The sequence below is a fragment of the Benincasa hispida genome, chromosome 12, assembly GCF_009727055.1.
Source record: "Benincasa hispida cultivar B227 chromosome 12, ASM972705v1, whole genome shotgun sequence".
Classification (NCBI taxonomy): Eukaryota; Viridiplantae; Streptophyta; class Magnoliopsida; order Cucurbitales; family Cucurbitaceae; genus Benincasa; species Benincasa hispida.
In genome coordinates this window covers 18,593,757-18,613,887 of record NC_052360.1, presented here as the reverse complement: position 1 = coordinate 18,613,887, position 20,131 = coordinate 18,593,757, and the positions used below count along the sequence as shown (strand labels likewise).

General features: G+C 30.0%; 1 pseudogene; it reads right to left on the bottom strand.

The window, feature by feature from the left end:
• Window positions 1-8,289: 8,289 nt before the first annotated feature.
• Window positions 8,290-9,205, bottom strand: LOC120067429 (annotated as a pseudogene).
• Between the last annotated feature and the right edge of the window lie 10,926 nt (window positions 9,206-20,131).

Sequence of the window (20,131 nt, the reverse complement as noted above, 5' to 3'; positions counted from 1 at the left end):
GTGAGAGAAGAAAAATTTCTAGTTTTACAGATTTTATTCAACAGTAATTACAAACAAACCAGTGCTCAAACAACGATCTAACCGTTCAAAATGAAACTCTATATGTCCAAAAAGATTGACCAAATTTGAGCACGATCCAACGGTTCAAACTCCGCAATAGATAATTTTGTGGAAGTTGTCACTGAAAAATCGAATGGCTTTTTCCCTGATTTTTGGCCTCTTTTCACTCTCATTTAATTTCGAAAAATCTTCAATTCTTTTATAATTTTTTTTTTCAAATTTGAAAAGATATATTTATCACAAAATCTCCAAAATTTCCAAAGATTCTATTAAGTTAATAAATCAATTAACTTTTCAAATTTCTTAAATTAACCAAAATTAAATGGCATAAGATCCATCAATTTGATACAAATTAAAAATTTTCAAATATTTAAATCAATTCAAAACAACATTACATTAATTATCTCCTTAATTTTTTTTTAGGTTGGCCCTAAAATCAAGATCAAAGGGAAGTAAAATTCAATATTTTCAAGATAATAGTTCGAATATCTAATCAATTAAATTAATTTAACCAATAAAAATGTTCAATTATTTCAATTTAATCCCAATTTTTCAAATGAAAGGAAAACTTAAACTTAATAGATAATTAACTTAAATTTTTCTGAAATTCAATGTTACAGGTCCTGACTTAAATTCTTATGAGAATTTTGGCTTAGCCTTGGAAGTATAAACAATGTTTCTCCATGGCATTATCGGTGGTACTAGCACCATCGGTAGGAAGTTTGTGACCAATGTAAAGTTTAGTAATGGAGAATCCTTTCGGTTAAACCCCTAGATTGTTGTGTTGTTTTTTTTTTTTTTTTTGTTCAATACATTGGGTTGATCACTTTTGTTATCTTGTTTCTTGCAGGGATACCAAAGGTCCAAAATAAAAAACTTTTAGCAACCGGTTAATAGTTTCAGTTTAGTATTGAATAATGATGATACTTCTTTCATTATTAGTTTGCGAACATGTTTCAATGTATTAGTTTTTATATTGCATTCTTTGGACAGGTAAGAGTACGTCAATGCTACAATAAAGGTGTTCGTAAAGATCCCTAAGAGGTAATTATATAATTGTTTTTCTTTACAATCTTTGCATTTTAATAGGATGTTGGATGCTTTCTTCTTCATCTAAAAGAGTCCAAAAAATGTGAAACAAAAAGGCTGATGGGAGGTAGAGGATATGTACAGAAGAGTGGTATAGATCAAACTTTTGTATTGTTTGGGTATTATATTAAGAAGATATTATTTGGGTATTGTTCTTATAAGATACCTTTATTTATGTTCTACAGATTAGGTATGGTGAATTAGAGTTTCCTTTCCCATATCGATATATGCCTCTACTCAAAATTTACATTGGTCGTTTTTGATGGTTTTCCTTGGCTTCCTTAACCCAAAAGCTCAAGTAACATGTATGTTTTGGTTGGAACTATTAGACTTCGAGAACATCCAAAGATATGTGATTCTGATCTTTAAGTTTTCTTTTCAATTCTCTTTTTTTTTCCTCTTTTTATTTGGTTAAAAAAACTAGAGATCTCATTTTTTCCCTCATGTTTTGGATTCAAATAGTTGTTGAGTGTAAAGAAGAAGTTAAAAGACTAAGGAGAAACCAATTTTGGTGGTAGTTATTTAGGATATTGTACTTTTTTATGTTCTTATATACGATCTCTTCTCCTTTCCATTATAAAGAGGATGCTTTCGTACTACTAGAAAGTGATTATGACATTATCAATATCATAGTTAAGTTAGCTCTCTGTTTCTTGTCCTTGCTGGACTCCTTCTAAGACAAAAAGTGGAGCTCATGAATGTTAAAAAAAAAAAAAAAAAAAAACTAAGCTGACAATAACCAACCATGTGTTTGATGAAGAACCCTACATATAAAAGCTAGCAACATTACTAACTTTCTTCTTTTCTTATTCTTACATGCAAAACTCTTGAGATAAACAGAAGAAGACGAAATTGAAGAAAATATTTCAGTCAAGAAGGAACACAACAATGAAAAAAAAGAGGGGAGAAATCAAGTTTGCCTACATTCACTTGAAGACATTCAGAGATTTTTCCATTAAAAAAAAATGAAGTACAAGATAAGACTCTCTCTTTTCTCTAATTTCTTCACTCACACTCTGTCATATCACGCACACCATTTACATATTGTCTTTCCCTTTTATTAGCAAAAGAGTCATATATAGGAGTTAGAGATAAAAGTATGTGATTTTCTCTATTTTTGAAGTTTGTATATGATCTCTTTAGTTGTATGCAGTATTGTTGAAAAAATTGTCACATTGATGAATGAGTTTTGAGTTTGATGGTAAATATATGTTCTTTTTGTAGCGAGTCGAGATAAGAGACTTCTCAATTTTTTTGACGTAAATACTAATGGATGCATCATTTTTAAAAAGGTGGAGACTAAAGGATACTTACATGTATTAGGGAAACTAGAAAGTTGAGGCTATATTGTTTTTTTTTCTTTATCCTAATGTAATTTGTAAAACATGTCGACCCCACAAAAAAATATTGTTATTTTTTTGGAATGTTGTATTGATTGAAGCATCCCATTACGAGCGATAGTTATACTATTGAAAAATTTATTTTGATGTAAATATACTTGCATACAATAATTAAAGATTTATATGATTACAATTGATTTTATAACTTCATTTGTAATAATTTGATATTGGTATAAAGTGTTATGTAAACTGTATACAAATATTGATTCAAAAGCACTACAAGCAAGATTCAAATGCAAAATATGGGTATATTTTATAGCAATTTTTTTACGATTGTAAAGCCTGCAATCATAAGTCAAGTATAGTATTTTTTTAATGCTATGAAAACATTCCAGAACATTAAAATTATATAATAGAAAATGAATATTTGTAGTTTTTTTATAGCTTTGAAAACGTGTAACATCGGCTACAACATGTCCAAAATGTTATAGAAAGTCTTTTTAGTGTTTTTTTTACCATTATAAAAAGCGCTATTAAAAACCTTCTATAGCGTTTTGTGCCAACGTTATGAAATGTTTTATATAACATTAAATACGTGTTGTCAAAGTTGATTTTTTTATTTTGAAGACACTGTGGAAAGTCTACAATAGTGTTTTTTTAGAGTTATAGAATGTGATATGTTTGTTGTGACATATTGTTAAATTAGGTTAGACATCAAATAAAATATATATAGAAATTCATAAACTAAAATAAGATGTACACTTGCATAATAAAATATAGTCTCATGTTTTTATTTCTATTAATATTAATATAGAGTTCAAATAAAAATATTTAAACGTGTCCATATATCCATAAAACTAGAAACAGTGGACATGAGAATGTTAAAAACTCATCGATATATATTTGATATTTTTTTATAAATACACGCAAAACATACAAAATATCAAATAGTGAAATTTTAAAAATAATATTATTTTTATATTTATTAAAAAAAATAGAGTTGGTTTGAAAGTATTGACAAAAATAGAGTTGTAAAATCGTGGACGCAGTCCACGAGTGCTGACTCAACAAGATTTAAGAGCAGTCACATGTCAAGTAAAGATTTTAGGCTAAATCATGAATGGGGTTTGACAATTTCGAAAGAGATTAATGTTTGACTATTCAAAAAGATTTAAGGCTAAATCATGAATGAGGGTTGATTTTGGAAGAGACATTAATGTTTGACTATTCAAAAGAATGAAAAAAATAAATGGAAAGATACATGAATGTTTGACATTTTTTTAAAACAAAGTGTTTGACATTAAAGATTAGGAATTTTTTGTGTAGAATTAAAAATATTGATTTCCATATTCTATCACTAATGACATTATATATACCATTAAATTTAAAATCTATTTATGAGATTTTTTTTACAATATCTACTTATGCTATTTTTTTAGAAAATTCATAAATTATGAATTAAAAACAAACATTACATTTGACTCGAATTTATTTTAGGATATTTTTTTTCAAAATAATGTGTATTTTAATATTTTTTTTGAAAAAAATAGAGTTGGTCTAAAAGTATTGACAAAAAATAGAGTTGGTTTTAATATTTATGAATTTTGAAAGCAAATCCTTTCATTTTATTTTTTAAAAATAAACTGCTACTATTAACATGAAGTGAAGTTTTTTTTTTCTTTTAAGTGAGAACCTAATATAAATGTTATATTAACAAATTTGTTGGATGAAAAAAATTTTAATTTACCACCCTGAACAAAAATTGAATCTTTTGTATATTCCAAAATTTCACTTCAAAATTTTTTCATTAAAAGAATATATATATAATATATATGATATTCCTTCATTAATTTCATTTAATGTAAAAATTAATAATAAATAGCGACATGAATTAATTCAAAATTTTCTCAAATTTTTTATATGTAACTATTAAGATAGAAATTGTGAAAACAATTAAAAAAATAAATATATAAAAATTGTGGACCCGTCCTTGAGTTGGTCTCAAATTTTTTTATATGGAAACTTATTAATATGAGAAGTGTGAAAATAATTAAAAAAAACAAAAATGGAAATCGTGGACCTTGTCCACGAATTTGGTCTTCATTGACCAAGTATACGCTGAACATGGAGGCTACAACAATAATCGTGTATCGGTAGACGATTTTGTTACCCTATTTTTTTAATACTTTTCTCTACCTTAGTTTTGTAATTTCTTTCCTATATACACATTTTTGTCATTACTTTAAAAAATTACATTATTCGAGAACTTAATCTGTTAATCCTAATATGACTATAAATATGAATAATTAGATTAAAAATAAAACCAATTTAATTATTGGTTTAAATAATTTTTATAATATTTTATTAAAAAATATATATCGTTAACAATAATTTTCGATATATTTATAAAATTAAGTAGTGGCATCAACATCCACTTCGATAATTTAATCCTTAACTCAAAACTTCCACTTTTGATGTTGAAAAATATATATTTTATAGGTATAATGGGTCAAATGATCGAATAAATCTTCTACGTTTGCTCTCAAATAAAATAAATAAATCTCACCTTATTTGTTGTAATATAAAAATTCAAAAAATCAACAAATGTCATTTTCAGAAAAACTTGAAAATTTGTAATGCGAACGAACTAAATAGACGCTCAGAAAATAAATGAAGTCAACTGATTCGAAAAGTCGACTAATGAGAGGCAAATTACATTTTGTTAAACCTACTAACATAAATTAGTATTAATGACCAAACCAAAATATAGCACAATTGACTATTAATGCATTAATTGTTGGGGTTGATGCCCTAAAATCTCGTGTCATTGTTTATAAACTGTTGTATTGAACGCTTGTGTTGTATAATATATGATATTTACTTCACATTTTTTATTTACTCAGTTGTATGTGTATTTTGCTTTACTACAACCTAAATAAACATAAAATCCCTAGTTATCTATAATGTAACTTAAGCATGTATGTGGTGACATACAAGTGGATCATGTCTTGAGAGTGATAACCAAAATGTCTGTAGTATATAGGTATAAGAGAGGAAAACTTATCTTGATAATACTACGGATGCGGTCCGCTTTGTGGAATGGTCACAAGTGTTGTGACTTTTCATGGATGGTCTGATCTCTGATCATAGTGTAAGGAGACATCGAGTGGGGGCGTTCTATACAAAGAGTGTGTATATAAGACCTGACCCACGAAGTGTTAAAGTATCGATTAAATAACACCGTTCATGACAGAGACTCACTTCACTAGGATGACCATAGGTAACATGACCTAAATCTTGAGTGAGTTGACTCTCGGTATTGAGGGCAGTCCTTGATTTGTATGGGTGCGAGTGGCCAGGTTGCTGATTCAAACCTACCATTTTGGGGATTCGTCTGATTTGGGAGTTGGAAAATCAGCTACACAAGATGGAATTCACTCCTTCCCCGAAGTAGTGGCAAGTAGAATAAATAGCTCCCTTAAGAACTGATTCCAAGGGTTGAACGATGTAGCACCACACACCTTCTTTTGGCCTGGAGGTGTTCACCATAGTTGGACTATGTTGTATTGTTCATTAGAGGAATTAGTGATACTTAAGGAGTGAGATGTAACTACAGGGCAAAACGGTAAATTAGCCTAGCTTCTATACGAGCATCTGTGAAGGTCATCATACTTATGATTGGTTATATCCGATGGACACAGAAATATATCTGTGTTAAGAAGAGTTCAGCTGTTGGTCTTTAGTGGAATGTTTGGCAGTTAACGGGTGGTGGATCTTGTGGCTAAAGAGTTTAGTCAGCTATGCACGTACCGTTGGAGCTTCGAGCCACAGGTCCATTAAGTCCCCTGGGTAGCTTGGATAAAGTCAAGAATCAGTCTTTGGGTCAATTTGAAATGTTCAAATTGACAAGAGGAGTTCGATTATATATGATATAATTGATTGGTTAATAATATAATAATATATTGACTAATGTATGAGATACATTATTTGGAGGAAATTAGATATAAATATGATTTATATTAAGCGGAGGAGAAATTACTATAGTGAATATGTGGTATCAAACTATAGGGGAAGAATATAATATGATTATATTCATTAATTATTAAATTAGTATTTATTATAATTGGCCGATAACATCTCCTCTTGGTCGTGCGTTAGTGGGAGAAATCCGAAGTCGGTTATTGTAACCGAAGAATAAAATGAAATTTTGTTCATTTTGCAAAAAGTTTGAAAAATTCACAATCGGTGTGGAAACGTAAACAATCGCCTAGTTTGAGAGCCTATTATGATAGTTGCTCATCGTCTAAACGATCGTACACCAGCATCTAAACGTTCGCACGCTTATCCCTAAACGATCGCTTAGCTTTCCTAACGATCGCATTAGCTTGCCGTGTTTTCTAAACGATCGTCTACCTTTTATTAAACGACTCGCTTAGTAAAACCTACACGATCGTGTAGGCTTCTTCTAAACGATAAACACCCTTGTTTACCATAGCTCTTTCTCTCCCACTGCGTATGTCTACACGATTTGTTCTTTTCTCTGACCTCTACCAAATTCACCAAAGACAACACTTGGATTCTCACTTCGAGAAATACCAAAGGCTCCAATTGATGGTGTCGTCCCCGATGTTTACTTTTTCGTGCTTGTTCGAGTTTGCTGCCGTTTGTTGTAGATGATCGTTCTACAGCAAGGCCGACTGGTTTGTAGGCGATTAGAGTATCGTCATAGAGGTGCTTCGCTGCTTCGGAGTCGACGTTTGAAGAGAGTCTTCAACTGGTATGAGAACTCTTCCCTTGTATTTTTATTGTTCGAAGCATGCTGTTAATTAGTGTTAATTTGCATAACTATCTGTTGGAATATATACTTGTTTGTATTTCGATCACAATGAAATCGGAAAGATCCGAGTGCGCTCCATGGATGCTTTTCGTTAAGAGTTTCTACATTAGTACTATGACGACATATGTGGTTTGAATCCTCTTACATCCATATATATTAAAAAATAGTATTATTTGAATTTAATTTAAATCATCACTCAAATCTAAAGATTTAAGTTGATGGAGTGAATGTAATTTACTAAAAAATGATTATTACAATAGTTTGATACATATATATATTATTAAACCATAACAAAAAATTTAATGACAAATATCAAATTTATACCTTAAACTTTGGTTTATATAAAGTAAAAATTTCAAAACTAATAATGGTATCAATTCATTCTATTTTTTTTAATCAATATTCAAATAAACCCTTTTTAATAATTTATAGTCATTTTCACTTATTCTCATTTTAAATTAGTTCAAAATCACCTACGTACAATTATTTTTCTTAAAAGATCCTACCCAAAATAACAAGTAAGATTCTTACATAATTTTGTCTAAATAATTAGAGAAAATATATGAAGAATATACGGTTTAAAATCGCCTCAAATTTAATAAAAAAATCCATACTATTTATTTAATTTTTGCACCTCTCTCTAATTTATATTAATCATTGCATTTAAACTTTTAAACTTCCAAACATGGATCATATTTAGACAAAAAAAAAAAAAATTCATTCATCATGTGACAAGTCATGATTATTTATTCTGTTTAAACCATATATAATTTTTAAATGCTACTTTTGGTGACAAACAATAAAAGAAAATGGTATAGAAATTTTTCATAATTTTCTCGATTTTTCTCACCAGATAAAAGGATTTTAATTAATGCATCACACAATTTAAAACATATATGTGTGTAAGTAAAAGAAAAATGGAGAGAAAGCCTTTGTTTTTTTTTATTTATATACTGAGCTTATTCATGGCTTTAAAATTGTTAATAAGTAATTAATTGATCTGCCTTTAATGGCATCGCTGTAGCCATTATCAAACGCCTTGCGCTCCATTAACATCACTCCTCCATAGTTGGAAGAAGTTTTTATGGTCGGAAGAACATGAGAAATAAGCACATCCGCCGGAATAAAGCCGCCGCTTGGGGCGGCCTCAGGCGCGGCCGGCAACCCCATGAAAAGCCTCGAAACAGAACGTCGTCCATTGTTTCCAAGAATTGAGGAGGATTGTCCGCCGTTATCTGCAAACATGCATTGTGGGGTTGTTGTAGAATTTGACCCAAACAAATCAACAACACCAGTTTTAATGGCTGCGTCTAGGTGTGCTGTTGGGAATCGGACACTGCGGCGCGCGGAGAGAGACTTGACCGAAGTTCTTTTAGCTCCTGAGCTAATAATGTCCCAGAACTGACCAGGAAGCCGGATTCGATATCGAAATCAATGCCGTCCAAAACGGCATTGCCTAGTGGCCTCGAACTCGACTGCCCACAGAGAAAGTTGTTTCCAAAGGAAGTTCGTGACTTCTCTCCCGTCGTCGGCCGAGGAGAGCGAATAGCTCCCTGCACCGCCGCGATAGAGGGGACTTGGTGCCTTGACTTTTGCAAGAATTTATTTTGTCGCTCAAAAAGGTTGCAACCGTTGTTATTAGGGTTGCAATGACCAGCATGGTTGATGGTACTCCGGAGTTTGACCGTTGCCAAAGGGACGGAGAGAAATGCTATGTTGACACTCGTAGATTCTAGTGGCGGCAAGTAGAGGCCAAGAGAGCCTTTCGTTGCCGTATTGGCCCCAGTAGATGGCAATTCGATAGCATCGGAAGATCAGAATATGGAAGAGAGGAGAAAAGATGATGGAAAGGATTGTAGTTTATTTTGTGGGCAGCCATTTCTGGTTAGCTTTATAATTTTTGCTTTTGCTGTGTGCTTCAAACCATGGAGAAGATGAAGTGAATTTATAGGAAGGAAAAAGGAGATCACATAGTCTTTGATCAAGTGAATTATATTATATGAAGAAGTTCTTAAAAGTATATTAGTCACGAAATAAAAATTTAATCGAAAGTTTAAAAATAATAGATACATTTTATGAAGATCAAAAATATTCTATGCACTAAATGAAATTTTATTGATTTATTAAGATACGTGTTTGAGAGCAATTTTAAAACAACCAAAAATCAGTTTTGACATGTCTAATATTACTTTTATTTTAAAATTGTGATATTTGTCAATGATGAAAAATTGATTTTAGGAAGTGTTCATTAGTGTATTTTGAGGGGCTTTCTTAGGCAAATAAATAAATAAATAAAACTATTAATTTCATATTTAAAAATTCTCGTCTTTTACTTTATTATGTCTTTGAATTTTTAGAAATTTTGTTTTTTTTTAAAATAAAGTCTTATCCATTTTTATTTTATTTCATTCTAATTTTTACCCCCATTCCTAGTTTTTTTCCCTAAAGTTTTTTTTTAATGATTACTTTCTAGTTTTATTATATTTTTAATATATTATATATAATCATTCTCTCACTTTTTTCTCTCTTAATGATTTTGAACCTATCTCTTTAGCCTTCCAATTTTCGTTGTCTCTATTAAATTTTCCTCCACCTCTAACATTTTTTTATCTTTGAAACTTTTTTCTAACTCTCTATTTCTTTTTTCTGTTTTTAAATTTTTCATTTCTTTCTATATAATTTTCCCAAATCTCAATTTTTTTTCACGATCTCAAATTGTAACAGTTTTCTTTAAAAAGAAAAAAAATAAACAACTTTTAGTCTTCTAAATTTCATGAACTAAGATTTGGATTCATAAACTTGGTGTAATATTTAACTCCATACTTTAAATTTCTGGTAACGATTTAGTCCTATATTTAAATTTTTGCAACAATTGATCCCTAAATTTTAATATATGATATTTCGTCTTTATACTATAATTATAACAATTTAGTCTTTATTGTAGAATAAAGATTAAAATTTTAATGAAAATTCATGCATAAATAAATCACTAAACTAATTAGTCTTGATTTTAGTAACCTAACTTTCGTTGCTCTAATAAAAATATATAATTGTAGCTTGGCACTAATCTTTATGTGTTAGTACAGATAATTAAATATATATGACCGTGACTTACTTATTATATATAGACGGTTAGTATATATGATATGATAATATTGCTGTCACAAATTGTTTATACAATTTTAAATGGTCATAACGACTAACCTCTAGTATAATGATACTTTAAAATATTAAGGGACTAAATTGTTGTGTACAAAATTGAAAGTTACGAGGGACCTAATGTAGTGTACAAAATCAAGTTCAGGGACTAGATTGTTACTTTAAAAAATAAGGTATTTTTGTAGCAGAGCAAAAGAGTTAGATTTATTACCTTTTCTTTTATTTACTAATACATTCTATGGGATTTATAAAATCTATCGTTTTGAAAAACAACTTAGATCATGTTAAAATAATTTAAATCATTATCAGATAATGTAGTGGGAATGCTCGATGTTACAAAATAATGGCATATTAATGAATTTTAGCTCGATTAAAAAACATATATTGCTAAAAAGTCTCAATACTTGCCCTAACTTGTAGTCTTAGTCCAGATCGCTCTGTTTAGTTCTTTTGGTCAGTAAAAATCTCACTACAATAAATGGATAAATTACAAGTATGCACAAACGATTGATGATTGGTGAAATGATTTTATATAGAAATCACTGGGTTAAGTAAATCAATTGTTTGTTAAAATCTGCCTCAACTACTTAAAAGAGATCGGATATGATGATCTTCCACTGTATCTGTTTTTAAAATTTTACAGACTAAATGTATACAACATCTATAAAAGTTGTGAGATCTCATTCTTGGCTAGACCGTGTCGTTTTTTTTAATATTAATTCTAACTTTTCCTCCCCTATAACTCGTATAATTTGATGCACACTTGACGACTTTTCTTAAGTACAATTGGTTGAAGATTATTTATCCCAATAATTTTCAAAACAAAACACGAAAAGACAAATTGTTGAAACTACTGTTTTGTTAATTTTTCATCAATTTTGGTTATAGTTTTTAATAACTCTTTATGGTAATGACGCTTAGATATAAAGGGAAGAGAGATATTTGGCTGTAGAATGAGAGTTTCATCTGTATGGTTTAAGTTTCAAAAAACAAAAAACATAGAAACCAAAATGATTATATGAGAAGTGAATTTAGCGCTCACTGGAGAAGTTAGTTAATAACAAACTTCATGAACCAACTTTATGTCTATAAAATTTTACAGAAAAACTTAGATAATGTTGTTTTGTCCAAATACAAACTTCTATGGATTCAGAATTAAAAACTCGCTGTCTTGTTTATGGAGTTATTAATACATAGTCATTGCGTGAATTTGGAGTTCCTATGTATTTAAAATTCCTGAAACTAGTTAGTATCATTATTTTTTTAGCATAATTATTCACCTGGTAAATTCAATAAAATTTGAATTCTATAACAGAGTTCATTTGAGTGAACTCGAGAATATTGTATTAAAGTAAAATTAGTCCCACAAAAAGAAGAAGCTTATTTGGAGGAAAATTTGGACCACCCAACGTATCTCCACGCATTTGCTAAATTAATGACGAAATCCAGAATCGTCAGAATCTGGTGACGCATTAAGAGATTTGACAAAATGTGTCTCATACTTTATAAATTGAGTGAGTAATCTATTGTTATTTCTGTTGCACGATGTTTGATTGACGTAAAATTAATTTTTTGACCTATTTGTCGTTGAGGTATATGGCCTAGTGGCACACCGTCAATCATGGGCAAAAGAAACATAATCGTGTACCTGTCGGTTCATGCATATCTAGTGGCTTGAAGGCACACTGTCAATCATGGAAAAAGAAACATAAACGTGTACCTGTCGGTTCACGCATGTCTAGTGGCCTGAAGGCACACCGTCAAACATGGAAAAAGTAACATAAACATGAACCTGTCAATTTATGCATGTCTAGCGGCTTGTAGGCACACCGTCAATCATAGAAAAAGAAACATAAACGTGTACTTGTCGATTCACGCACTTGAAGGCACACCTATCGATTCATGCATGTCTAGCGGCCTGAAGGCTCACTGTCAAACATGAAATTGGACTCATCGGTCCCTTGTAAATATACATGCATCGAGATAAGATGGTATATCACCCCTACTAGTTTAATCATGCATCATATACAAATATTTCATCGGTAGTTCCATAGCTCATATCATGACATAACACGCAGTCTCAGACATGCTCAAACTCTAAAAAAAATATACATATACAATAAGTTATTACAACTTCCAAGTCTAGCTTCTAGATCCCAATAAGTAACTTGATAAACCTAAATTAGGGTGCCTGACACGAAAACTCCAGTAATAGATTCACTTACCTCAAATTAAGTCAAGGACAGTTATCTCGACAACCTCGACAACCAGATCTAACAATTTACTTGAACTAAAATCAATGAAAGGACCGAACGATCGTAAATCCTGCTAGAAAGCATGCCACTGATCTCCAAACTTCGAATAGTAAATGTTCAAAAACTCGTTTCCCTTGTTGGATAGTGACCAGAAATGCTCCCAAACTTCAATCTAAAAGCGAAACGTAAAGGATATCAACCAATCTGGGCCAAAAGCTAATGGGTGGTCAAAAACATCCAAGAATTCTAAAACTTACCCAAAATATCAATTTCGGTGACAATGGCATCAACGGAGGTAGCAACATAGATAGGCAGCGGGTGTTGCTGTTAGACGGTATAAATTGTTTAGGCTAGCGGCTGGTAGTGAGGGTCTTGCAAGAGGAGGGTTTGTGAGAGTGAGAGAAGAAAAATTTCTAGTTTTACAGATTTTATTCAACAGTAATTACAAACAAACCAGTGCTCAAACAACGATCTAACCGTTCAAAATGAAACTCTATATGTCTCAAACAGATTGACCAAATTTGAGCACGATCCAACGGTTCAAACTCCGGCAATAGATAATTTTGTGGAAGTTGTCACTGAAAAATCGAATGGCTTTTTCCCTGATTTTTGGCCTCTTTTCACTCTCATTTAATTTCGAAAAATCTCAATTCTTTTATATTTTTTTTTTCAAATTTTGAAAAGATATTTTATCACAAAATCTCCAAAATTTCCAAAGATTCTATTAAGTTAATAAATCAATTAACTTTTCAAATTATCTTAATTAACCAAAATTAAATGGCATAAGATCCATCAATTTGATACAAATTAAAAATTTTCAAATATTTAAATCAATTCAAAACAACATTACATTAATTATCTCCTTAATTTTTTTTTAGGTTGGCCCTAAAATCCAAGATCAAAGGGAAGTAAAATTCAATATTTTCAAGATAATTAGTTCGAATATCTAATCAATTAAATTTAATTTAACCAATAAAAATGTTTCAATTATTTCAATTTAATCCCAATTTTTCAAATGAAAGGAAAACTTAAACTTAATAGATAATTAACTTAAATTTTTCTGAAATTCAATGTTACAGGTCCTGACTTAAAATTCTTATGAGAATTTTGGCTTAGCCTTGGAAGTATAAACAATGTTTCTCCATGGTCATTATCGGTGGCTACTAGCACCATCGGTAGGAAGTTTGTGACCAATGTAAAGTTTAGTAATGGAGAATCCTTTCGGTTAAACCCTAGATTGTTGTTGTTGTTTTTTTTTTTTTTTTGTTCAATACATTGGGTTGATCACTTTTGTTATCTTGTTTCTTGCAGGGATACCAAAGGTCCAAAATAAAAAACTTTTAGCAACCGGTTAATAGTTTCAGTTTTAGTATTGAATAATGATGATACTTTCTTTCATTATTAGTTTTGCGAACATGTTTCAATGTATTAGTTTTTATATTGCATTCTTTGGACAGGTAAGAGTACGTCAATGCTACAATAAAGGTGTTCGTAAAGATCCCTAAGAGGTAATTTATATAATTGTTTTTCTTTACAATCTTTGCATTTTAATAGGATGTTGGATGCTTTCTTCTTCATCTAAAAGAGTCCAAAAATGTGAAACAAAAAGGCTGATGGGAGGTAGAGGATATGTACAGAAGAGTGTGATAGATCAAACTTTTGTATTGTTTGGGTATTATATTATAGAAGATATTATTTGGGTATTGTTCTTATAAGATACCTTTATTTATGTTCTACAGATTAGGTATGGTGAATTAGAGTTTCCTTTCCCATATCGATATATGCCTTACTCAAAATTTACATTGGTCGTTTTTGATGGTTTTCCTTGGCTTCCTTAACCCAAAAGCTCAAGTAACATGTATTGTTTTGGTTGGAACTATTAGACTTCGAGAACATCCAAAGATATGTGATTCTGAATCTTTAAGGTTTGTCTTTCAATTCTCTTTTTTTTCCCTCTTTTTATTTGGTTAAAAAAACTAGAGATCTCATTTTTTTCCCTCATGTTTTTGGGATTCAAATAGTTGTTTGAGTGTAAAGAAGAAGTTAAAAGACTAAGGAGAAACCAATTTTGGTGGTAGTTATTTTAGGATATTGTACTTTTTTATGTTCTTATATACGATCTCTTCTCCTTTCCATTATAAAGAGGATGCTTTCGTACTACTAGAAAGTGATTATGACATTATCAATATCATAGTTAAGTTAGCTCTCTGTTTCTTGTCCTTGCTGGACTCCTTCTAAGACAAACAAGTGGAGCTCATGAATGTTAAAAAAAAAAAAAAAAACTAAGCTGACAATAACCAACCATGTGTTTGATGAAGAACCCTACATATAAAAGCTAGCAACATTACTAACTTTCTTCTTTCTTATTCTTACATGCAAAACTCTTGAGATAAACAGAAGAAGACGAAATTGAAGAAAATATTTCAGTCAAGAAGGAACACAACAATGAAAAAAAAGAGGGGAGAAATCAAGTTTGCCTACATTCACTTTTGAAGACATTCAGAGATTTTTCCATTAAAAAAAAATGAAGTACAAGATAAGACTCTCTCTTTTCTCTAATTTCTTCACTCACACTCTGTCATATCACGCACACCATTTACATATTGTCTTTCCCTTTTATTAGCAAAAGAGTCATATATAGGAGTTAGAGATAAAAGTATGTGATTTCTCTATTTTTGAAGTTTGGTATATGATCTCTTTAGTTGTATGCAGTATTGTTGAAAAATATTGTCACATTTGATGAATGAGTTTTGAGTTTGATGGTAAATATATGTTCTTTTTGTAGCGAGTCGAGATAAGAGACTTCTCAATTTTTTTGACGTAAATACTAATGGATGCATCATTTTAAAAAGGTGGAGACTAAAGGATACTTACATGTATTGAGGAAACTAGAAAGTTGAGGCTATATTGTTTTTTTTCTTTATCCTAATGTAATTTGTAAAACATGTCGACCCCACAAAAAATATTGTTATTTTTTTGGAATGTTGTATTGATTGAAGCATCCCATTACGAGCGATAGTTATACTATTGAAAATTTATTTTGATGTAAATATACTTGCATACAATATTAAAGATTTATATGATTACAATTGATTTTATAACTTCATTTGTAATAATTTGATATTGGTATAAAGTGTTATGTAAACTGTATACAATTTGATCAAAATCGACTATCAAGGCAAGATTCAAAATGCAATATGGTTTTTATAGCAATTTTTTTACGATTGTAAAGCCTGCAATCATAAGTCAAGTATAGTATTTTTTTAATGCTATGAAAACATTCCAGAACATTAAAATTATATAATAGAAAATGAATATTTTGTAGTTTTTTTATAGCTTTGAAAAACGTGTAACATCGGCTACAACATGTCCAAAATGTTATAGAAAGTCTTTTTTAGTGTTTTTTTTACCATTATAAAAAGCGCTATTAAAAACCTTCTATAGCGTTTTGTGCCAACGTTATGAAATGTTTTTATAACATTAAATACGTGTTGTCAAAAGTTGATTTTTTATTTTGAAGACACTGTGGAAAGTCTACAATAGTGTTTTTTTAGAGTTATAGAATGTGATATTTGTTGTAGTGACATATTTGTTAAAATTAGGTTAGACATCAAAATAAAATATATATAGAAATTCATAAACTAAAATAAGATGTACACTTGCATAATAAAATATAGTCTCATGTTTTTATTTTCTATTAATATTAATATAGAGTTCCAAATAAAAATTTAAACGTGTCCATATATCCATAAACTAGAAACGTTGGACATAGATGTTAAAAACTCATCGATATATATTTGATATTTTTTTATAAATACACGCAAAACATACAAAATATCATAAGTGAATTTTTTAAAAATAATATTATTTTAATATTTATTAAAAAAAATAGAGTTGGTTTGAAAGTATTGACAAAAATAGAGTTGTAAAATCGTGGACGCAGTCCACGAGTGCTGACTCAACAAGATTTAAGAGCAGTCACATGTCAAGTAAAGATTTAAGGCTAAATCATGAATGGGGTTTGACAATTTCGAAAGAGATTAATGTTTGACTATTCAAAAGATTTAAGGCTAAATCATGAATGAGGGTTGACAATTTTGGAAGAGACATTAATGTTTGACTATTCAAAAGAATGAAAAAAAATAAATGAAAGATACATGAATGTTTGACCATTTTTTTAAAACAAAGTGTTTGACATTAAAGATTAGGAATTTTTTTGTTATAGAATTTAAAAATATTGATTTCCATATTCTATCACTAATGACATTATATATACCAATTAAATTTAAAATCTATTTATGAGATTTTTTTTACAATATCTACTTATGCATTTTTTTTAGAAAATTCATAAATTATGAATTAAAAACAAACATTACATTTGACTCGAATTTAATTTTAGGATATTTTTTTTTCAAAAATAATGTTATTTTAATATTTTTTTTTGAAAAAAATAGAGTTGGTCTAAAAGTATTGACAAAAATAGAGTTGGTTTTAATATTTATGAATTTTGAAAGCAAATCCTTTCATTTTATTTTTTAAAAAATAAACTGCTACTATTAACATGAAGTGAAGTTTTTTTTTTTCTTTTAAGTGAGAACCTGAATATAAATGTTATATTAACAAATTTGTTGGATGAAGAAAATTTTAATTTACCAACCCTGAACAAAAATTGAATCTTTTGTATATTCCAAAATTTCACTTCAAAATTTTTTCATTAAAAGAATATATATATATATATATACCTTTCATTAAAATTTCATTTAATGTAGAAATTAATATAAATAGCGACATGTAATTAATTCAAAATTTTCTCAAATTTTTTTATATGGTAACTTATTAAGATGAGAAATTGTGAAAACAATTAAAAAAATAAATATATAAAAATTGTGGACCCGTCCTTGAGTTTGGTCTCAAATTTTTTTTATATGGAAACTTATTAATATGAGAAGTTGTGAAAATAATTAAAAAAACAAAAATGGAAATCGTGGACCTTGTCCACGAATTTGGTCTTCATTGACCAAGTATACGCTGACATGGAGGCTACAACAATAATCGTGTATCGGGTAGACGATTTTGTTACCCTATTTTTTTAATACTTTTCTCTACCTTAGTTTTGTAATTTCTTTCCTATATACACTATTTTTGTCATTACTTTAAAAAATTACATTATTCGAGAACTTAATCTGTTAATCCTAATATGACTATAAATATGAATAATTAGATTAAAAATAAAACCAATTTAATTATTGGTTTAAATAATTTTTATAATAATTTTATTTAAAAATATATATCGTTAACAATATTTTTCGATATATTTATAAAATTAAGATAGTGGCATCAACATCCACTTCGATAATTTAATCCTTAACTCAAAACTTCCACCTTTTGATGTTGAAAAATATATATTTTATAGGTATAATGGGTCAAATGATCGAATAAATCTTCTACCGTTTGCTCTCAAAATAAATAAATAAATCTCACCTTATTTGTTGTAATATAAAAATTCAAAAAATCAACAAATGTCATTTTCAAGAAAACTTGAAAATTTGTAATGCGAACGAACTAAATAGACTGCTCAAGAAAAATAAATGAAGTCAACTGAATTCGAAAAGTCGACTAATGAGAGGCAAATTACATTTTGATTAAATCCTACTAACATAAAATTAGTATTAATGACCAAACCAAATATAGCACAATTGACATATTAATGCATTAATTGTTGGGGTTGATGCCCTAAAATCTCGTGTCATGTAGTTTATAAACTGTTTGTATGAACGCTTGTGTTGTATAATATATGATATTTACTTCACATTTTTATTTTACTCAGTTGTATGTGTTATTTGCTTTACTACAACCTAATAAACATAAAATCCCTAGTTATCTATATGTAACTTAAGCATGTATGTGGTGACATACAAGTGGATCATGTCTTGAGTGATAACCAAAATGGTCTGTAGTATATAGGTATAAGAGGGAAACCTTATCTTGATAATACTACGGATGCGGTCCGCTTTGTGGAATGGTCACAAGTGTTGTGACTTTTCATGGATGGTCTGATCCTGATCATAGTGTAGGAGACATGCGAGTGGGGGCGTTCTATACAAAGAGTGTGTATAAGACCTGACCACGAAGTGTTAACGTATCGTTATATAACACCGTTCATGACAGAGACTTCACTTCACTAGGATGACCATAGGTAACATNTATAAGACCTGACCACGAAGTGTTAACGTATCGTTATATAACACCGTTCATGACAGAGACTTCACTTCACTAGGATGACCATAGGTAACATGACCTAAATCTTGAGTGAGTTGGGAACTCTGGCTATTGAGGGCAGTCCTTTGATTTGTATGGGTGCGAGTGGCCAGGTTGCTGATTCAAACCTACCATTTTGGGGATTCGTCTGATTTGGGAGTTGGAAAATCAGCTACACAAGATGGAATTCACTCCTTCCCCGAAGTAGTGGCAAGTAGATAAATAGCTCCCTTAAGAACTGATTCCAAGGGTTGAACGATGTAGCACCACACACCTTCTTTTGGCCTGAGAGGTGTTCACCATAGTTGGACTATGTTGTATTGTTCATTAGAGGAATTAGTGATACTTAAGGAGTGAGATGTAACTACAGGGGCAAAACGGTAAATTAGCCTAGCTGTACTTACGAGCATCTGTGAAGGGTCATCATACTTATGATTGGTTATATCCGATGGACACAGAAATATATCTGTGTTAAGAAGAGTTCAGCTGTTGGTCTTTAGTGGAATGTTTGGCAGTTAACGGGTGGTGGATCTTGTGGCTAAAGAGTTTAGTCAGCTATGCACGTACCGTTGGAGCTTCGAGCCACAGGTCCATTAAGTCCCCTGGGTAGCTTGGATAAAGTCAAGAATCAGTCTTTGGGTCAATTTGAAATGTTCAAATTGACAAGAGGAAGTTCGATTATATATGATATAATTGGATTGGTTAATTATATAAGATATAATTGACTAAATGTATGAGATACATTATTTTGGAGGAAATTAGATATAAATATGATTTATATTAAGCGGAGGAGAAATTACTATAGTAGATATGTGGTATCAAACTATAGGGTAAGAATATAATATGATTATATTCATTAATTATTAAATTAGTTAATATATGATAATTGGCCGAAAACTTCTCTTGGTCGTGCGTTAGTGGGAGAATCCGAAGTCGGTTATTGTAACCGAAGAATAAAATGAAATTTTGTTCATTTTGCAAAAAGTTTGAAAAATTCACAATCGGTGTGGAAACGTAAACAATCGCCTAGTTTGAGAGCCTATATGATAGTTGCTCATCGTCTAAACGATCGTACACCAGCATCTAAACGTTCGCACGCTTATCCCTAAACGATCGCTTAGCTTTCCTAAACG